The sequence below is a fragment of the Oncorhynchus nerka genome, linkage group LG27 (genome assembly GCF_034236695.1).
Source record: "Oncorhynchus nerka isolate Pitt River linkage group LG27, Oner_Uvic_2.0, whole genome shotgun sequence".
In the NCBI taxonomy this organism is placed as follows: domain Eukaryota; kingdom Metazoa; phylum Chordata; class Actinopteri; order Salmoniformes; family Salmonidae; genus Oncorhynchus; species Oncorhynchus nerka.
The window spans coordinates 8353546-8359759 of NC_088422.1; the positions used below are offsets into that span (position 1 = coordinate 8353546).

The following is a 6214-nucleotide window of genomic DNA, read 5'->3' on the forward strand; positions in this document are numbered from 1 at the left end:
TTGTGTCTGTCTTCCTGTACAGGGAGGAAGTCTTATAGTATCTGTTGTTGTGTCTGTCTTCCTGTACAGGGAGGAAGTCTTATAGTATCTGTTGTTGTGTCTGTCTTCCTGTACAGGGAGGAAGTCTTATAGTATCTGTTGTTGTGTCTGTCTTCCTGTACAGGGAGGAAGTCTTATAGTATCTGTTGTTGTGTCTGTCTTCCTGTACAGGGAGGAAGTCTTATAGTATCTGTTGTTGTGTCTGCCTTTCCTATTCCGTTTGTTCCACATCAGAGCATCTGAATTAGAGATCCGTTCCCCTGTTGAATCCTGTACAGGGAGGAAGTCTTATAGTATCTGTTGTTGTGTCTGCCTTTCCTATTCCGTTTGTTCCACATCAGAGCATCTGAATTAGAGATCCGTTCCTCCGTTGAATCCTGTACAGGGAGGAAGTCTTATAGTATCTGTTGAAAGATATTAATTCATCAGGTCTTACCGGAGATGTTTGTTCTGGGAATTCTTACACAGGGACACTCAAAGTCAGTCTTAATATTAATCATTGTTTATTGACAGCAAGCTGGAGAAGTTCCAACCAAATCAATGCACCATAGTACACATGTCAATCAGGAGCTCTCCTGGGGCAGTCCCAGCAGTTTTCTTACAGCTATACACAGACAAATTATATGTGCATGATTTAGCATAATTAATCAATCATTACCGTTTTGTTTCATTCATGTGAATGACAAATGCTGGTTCTTAACATGTGACAGACCAATACCTCACGAGGCTTCTTCTCTCTGCGCTGAGACCTTGAAACGGAGATATCTTTCATTCTCAAAACAAGGTCTGGGCGTACTGCCAAATTGCAGATACTGATAGTGAGAATTGGTTCAGTCAGTCACTTGCATGAACACAGAAATTAGTTATAAGAAAAGCACAAACATTTCAATTCCCATTACATGTTCTAGAATGTTGTTACAGGCTTGTCATAGCAGAGATGTTCTAGAATGTTGTTACAGGCTTGTCATAGCAGAGATGTTCTAGAATGTTGTTACAGGCTTGTCATAGCAGAGATGTTCTAGAATGTTGTTACAGGCTTGTCATAGCAGAGATGTCCTAGAATGTTGTTACAGGCTTGTCATAGCAGAGATGTTCTAGAATGTTGTTACAGGCTTGTCATAGCAGAGATGTTCTAGAATGTTGTTACAGCCTTGTCATAGCAGAGATGTTCTAGAATGTTGTTACGAGCTTTGTGCATTACCCTGTAGCTCTGAAATACACTTTCTAATTGCATTGTCAGTGGAACAAGTAAAGTTACCTGAAACTGCAGAGAAAGACAACATAGTTACATGTACTTTTTGGTCAGTACAGTCAGTTATATCATCATCACATAGTTTGTGTTATCATGTTTGGCTCAGTTCTTCAGGTTCCACTTAGTCTGTATTCTCTTGCCCATTTTAGAGTCTGGATTCAGGCAGATATATTTTGATGGTATTTTCAACTGCACCCTGTTAAGGAAAAGTACTTTAATGACAGAAATGGCCAGGTGTTTACTTACACGGTAAAATAGTACTTACATAATAATAACATATGAACTATTCAAAAGTACCACATCATAAGTTAATATGCCAAGGAAATCTAGAAACATTGTACTCAGTGTAGTGGCATATACTGTATGTTGCATAATTACATGACATATATTGGTATATATATTATAGTGGCACATCACAGGCAATTTAAGTGGGATATACACTACCGTTCAAAAGTTTGGGGTCACTTAGACATTGTTAATTTCCTAAATGACTATTGTAGCTGAAAACGGCAGATTTTGTATGGAATATCTACATAGGCGTACAGAGGCCCATTATCAGCAACCATCACCCCTGTGTTCCGATGGCACGTTGTGTTAGCTAATCCAGATTTATAATTTTAAAAGGATAATTGATCATTAGAAAACCCTTTTGGAATTATGTTAGCACAGCTGAAAACTGTTGTCCTGATTAAAGAAGCAATAAAACTGTCCTTCTTTTAGACTAGTTGAGTATCTGGAGCATCAGCATTTTTCTTTGCAACTCTGCCTAGAAGGCCAGCATCCCGGGGGTCGCCTCAGACTGGTGTTTTACGGGTAGTATTTAATGAAGCTGCCAGTTGAGGACTTGTGAGGCATCTGTTTCTCAAACATGACACTCTAATGTACTTGTCCTCTTGCTCAGTTATGCACCGGGTCCTCCCACTCCTCTTTCTATTCTGGTTAGAGCCAGTTTGCGCTGTTCTGTGAAGGGACTAGGACACAGCGTTGTACGAGATCTTCAATTTCTTGGCAAGTTCTCGCATGGAATATCCTTCATTTCTCAGAACAAGAATAGACTGACGAGTTTCAGAAGAAAGGTCTTTGTTTCTGGCCATTTTGACCCTGTAATCGAAACCACAAATGCTGATGCTCCAGATGCTCAACTAGTCTAAAGAAGGCCAGTTTTATTGCTTCTTTAATCTGGTTTTCAGCTGTGCTAACATAATAACAAAAGGGGTTTCTAATGATCAATTAGCCTTTTAAAATGATAAACTTGGATTAGCTAACACAACGTGCCATTGGAACACAGGAGTGATGGTTGCTGATAATGGGCCTCTGTACACCTATGTAGATATTCCATAAAAAATCAGCCGTTTCCAGCTACAATAGTAATTTACAACATTAACAATATCTACACTCGATTTCTGATCAATTCTGAGGATATTTTAATGGTCGAAAAAATGTGCTTTTCTTTAAAAAACAAGGACACTTCTAAGTGACCCCAAACTGTTGAACGGTAGTGTAGGTGCATAAGATATGTAGAGTGTAAATGAAATAAACTCACACTATCTCCACATGGTCACACATTGCACTCCTCGGATGAACGGTGGATTGGACTATGTTACTGGAATTCACACGGTCCCGTGTTTTCAGACAGAGGCAACGTTGTCTGCTGTGCATCAGGAACGCTGTGAGGAACAGGAGACAAAACGAGGAGCACTCTATGGCACGTTTCAGAAACAGTACTTTAGCATGCACTCTATGGCACGTTTCAGAAACAGTACTTTAGCATGCACTCTATGGCACGTTTCAGAAACAGTACTTTAGCATGCACTCTATGGCACGTTTCAGAAACAGTACTTTAGCATGCACTCTATGGCACGTTCAGAAACAGTACTTTAGCATGCACTCTATGGCACGTTTCAGAAACAGTACTTTAGCATGCACTCTATGGCACGTTTCAGAAACAGTACTTTAGCATGCACTCTATGGCACGTTTCAGAAACAGTACTTTAGCATGCACTCTATGGCACGTTTCAGAAACAGTACTTTAGCATGCACTCTATGGCACGTTTCAGAAACAGTACTTTAGCATGCACTCTATGGCACGTTTCAGAAACAGTACTTTAGCATTTTGTGAATGTTATTGAGCAAACAGAAAACAGAAACACTGAAAATGGACACTATTCACATCAAGGAAGCTAAAAGTGTATATATTTAATTTATTTTATGAATACATACTGTATACAACTGCTATAGTGTATTATTAAAACAATTACATTATGATATAAAATATTGTCGGTTATTAAAACACATCACAACATATTATAACAACACTTCATATTTATTTTATTTTTTATTTTAACCTGGCAAGTCAGTTAAGAACAAATTCTTATTTTCAATGACGGCCTAGGAACAGTGGGTTAACTGCCTTGTTCAGGGGCAGAACGACAGATTTGTACCTTGTCAGCTCAGGGATTTGAACTTGCAACCTTCCGGTTACTAGTCCAACGCTCTAACCACTAGGCTACCCTGCCGCCATATAACATACCGTATAACATACCGTATAACATATCGTATAACATATCGTATAACATACCGTATAAGATATCGTATAACATATAACATATCGTATAACATACCGTATAACATATCGTATAACATATCGCACTGGTCTTACCATCAGTTGAAATCATCAGTGTCACCAAAACCACGACGACAATCAATCCCTTCATTTTGACCAGTTGATAAATAAAATCTTGAGGTCTGAAATACTACTGGCTTTTCTTTTACCAAGGACAAATGAAGCGCACACAGTGTGTGAAGGCATTTTATAGCAGCTAGGAAAGGAACCCCCCCCTCCCCCCCACCACTGGGGAACCCTGGGTAACCCTCATCATTACAGTACATTGTGTGTTTTATCTGGGCATAGAGAGTGTGACGAGATGAATGAAAGTAGAAGAAACCCTTTCATGATGATCAAATATCAAATAGTGGGTGTTTATATGTTTCCTGTTTCGTACATGTACAAGTATGTGGTATGCGGGAAATATCCCAACATCACGTGAGACAACCTCGGATAGTGGGGTCACGACCCGCGTCAGTCATTATCCACGTATCAATTGGCCTTGAGCAATTTATTTCATTTGGAAACGTCTTGTTGGGAATATGGGATTATACCGGTACTTTTGGGGTCCCATTTGAAACTAATCACAACTTTTCATAAAGGCTTAATTGAAGGCCTTCATAAGCCGTTTATAAGGCCTACATAGATGCTTCAGAAATCATTCATGAACAAATAGCATGCATGGAGGTTAAAGGATTGTCCCTTGTGGCAAAGCACCTGATGTAACGACCTTGTATCCTCCAGAGACCCAGCATTTCATTTTTAGTCCGTATCTCTAAGGCCATACTGTGATATACTTTATCTTACATATTTTATTTATTTAGCTCCTTAGCACCCCATTATTTTTATTTCTATTCTGCACATTCTTCCACTGCAAATCTACCATTCCAGTGTTTTACTTGCTATATTGTATTTACTTTGCCACCATGGCCTTTTTTTTGCCTTTACCTCCCTTTATCTCACCTCATTTGCTCACATCGTATATAGACTTGTTTATACTGTAATATTGACTGTATGTTTGTTTTACTCCATGTGTAACTCTATGTCGTTGTATGTGTCGAACTGCTTTGCTTTATCTTGGCCAGGTCGCAATTGTAAATGAGAACTTGTTCTCAACTGGTCTACCTGGTTAAATAAAGGTGTTCTCAACTGGCCTACCTGGTTAAATAAAGGTGTTCTCAACTGGCCTACCTGGTTAAATAAAGGTATTCTCAACTAGCCTACCTGGTTAAATAAAGGTGTTCTCAACTGGCCTACCTGGTTAAATAAAGGTGTTCTCAACTGGCCTACCTGGTTAAATAAAGGTGTTCTCAACTGGCCTACCTGGTTAAATAAAGGTGTTCTCAACTGGTCTACCTGGTTAAATAAAGGTATTCTCAACTAGCCTACCTGGTTAAATAAAGGTGTTCTCAACTGGCCTACCTGGTTAAATAAAGGTGTTCTCAACTAGCCTACCTGGTTAAATAAAGGTGTTCTCAACTGGCCTACCTGGTTAAATAAAGGTGTTCTCAACTGGCCTACCTGGTTAAATAAAGGTGTTCTCAACTAGCCTACCTGGTTAAATAAAGGTGTTCTCAACTAGCCTACCTGGTTAAATAAAGGTGTTCTCAACTGGCCTACCTGGTTAAATAAAGGTGTTCTCAACTGGCCTACCTGGTTAAATAAAGGTGTTCTCAACTAGCCTACCTGGTTAAATAAAGGTGTTCTCAACTGGCCTACCTGGTTAAATAAAGGTGTTCTCAACTAGCCTACCTGGTTAAATAAAGGTGTTCTCAACTAGCCTACCTGGTTAAATAAAGGTGTTCTCAACTTGCCTACCTGGTTAAATAAAGGTGTTCTCAACTAGCCTACCTGGTTAAATAAAGGTGTTCTCAACTAGCCTACCTGGTTAAATAAAGGTGTTCTCAACTAGCCTACCTGGTTAAATAAAGGTGTTCTCAACTAGCCTACCTGGTTAAATAAAGGTGTTCTCAACTAGCCTACCTGGTTAAATAAAGGTGTTCTCAACTAGCCTACCTGGTTAAATAAAGGTGTTCTCAACTGGCCTACCTGGTTAAATAAAGGTGTTCTCAACTGGCCTACCTGGTTAAATAAAGGTGTTCTCAACTAGCCTACCTGGTTAAATAAAGGTGTTCTCAACTGGCCTACCTGGTTAAATAAAGGTGTTCTCAACTAGCCTACCTGGTTAAATAAAGGTGTTCTCAACTAGCCTACCTGGTTAAATAAAGGTGTTCTCAACTTGCCTACCTGGTTAAATAAAGGTGTTCTCAACTAGCCTACCTGGTTAAATAAAGGTGTTCTCAACTAGCCTACCTGGT

General features: G+C 39.4%; 1 long non-coding RNA gene across 1 annotated transcript; it reads right to left on the bottom strand.

Annotated features, from left to right (window-relative positions):
- Window positions 1-525: 525 nt before the first annotated feature.
- Window positions 526-4058, bottom strand: LOC115110967 (uncharacterized). The gene is made up of 3 exons (XR_003860714.2): window positions 3951-4058; window positions 2835-2958; window positions 526-1487 (listed from the first exon to the last, which is right to left on the bottom strand). It is a non-coding gene; the product is annotated as an uncharacterized LOC115110967 (long non-coding RNA).
- Window positions 4059-6214: the final 2156 nt, after the last annotated feature.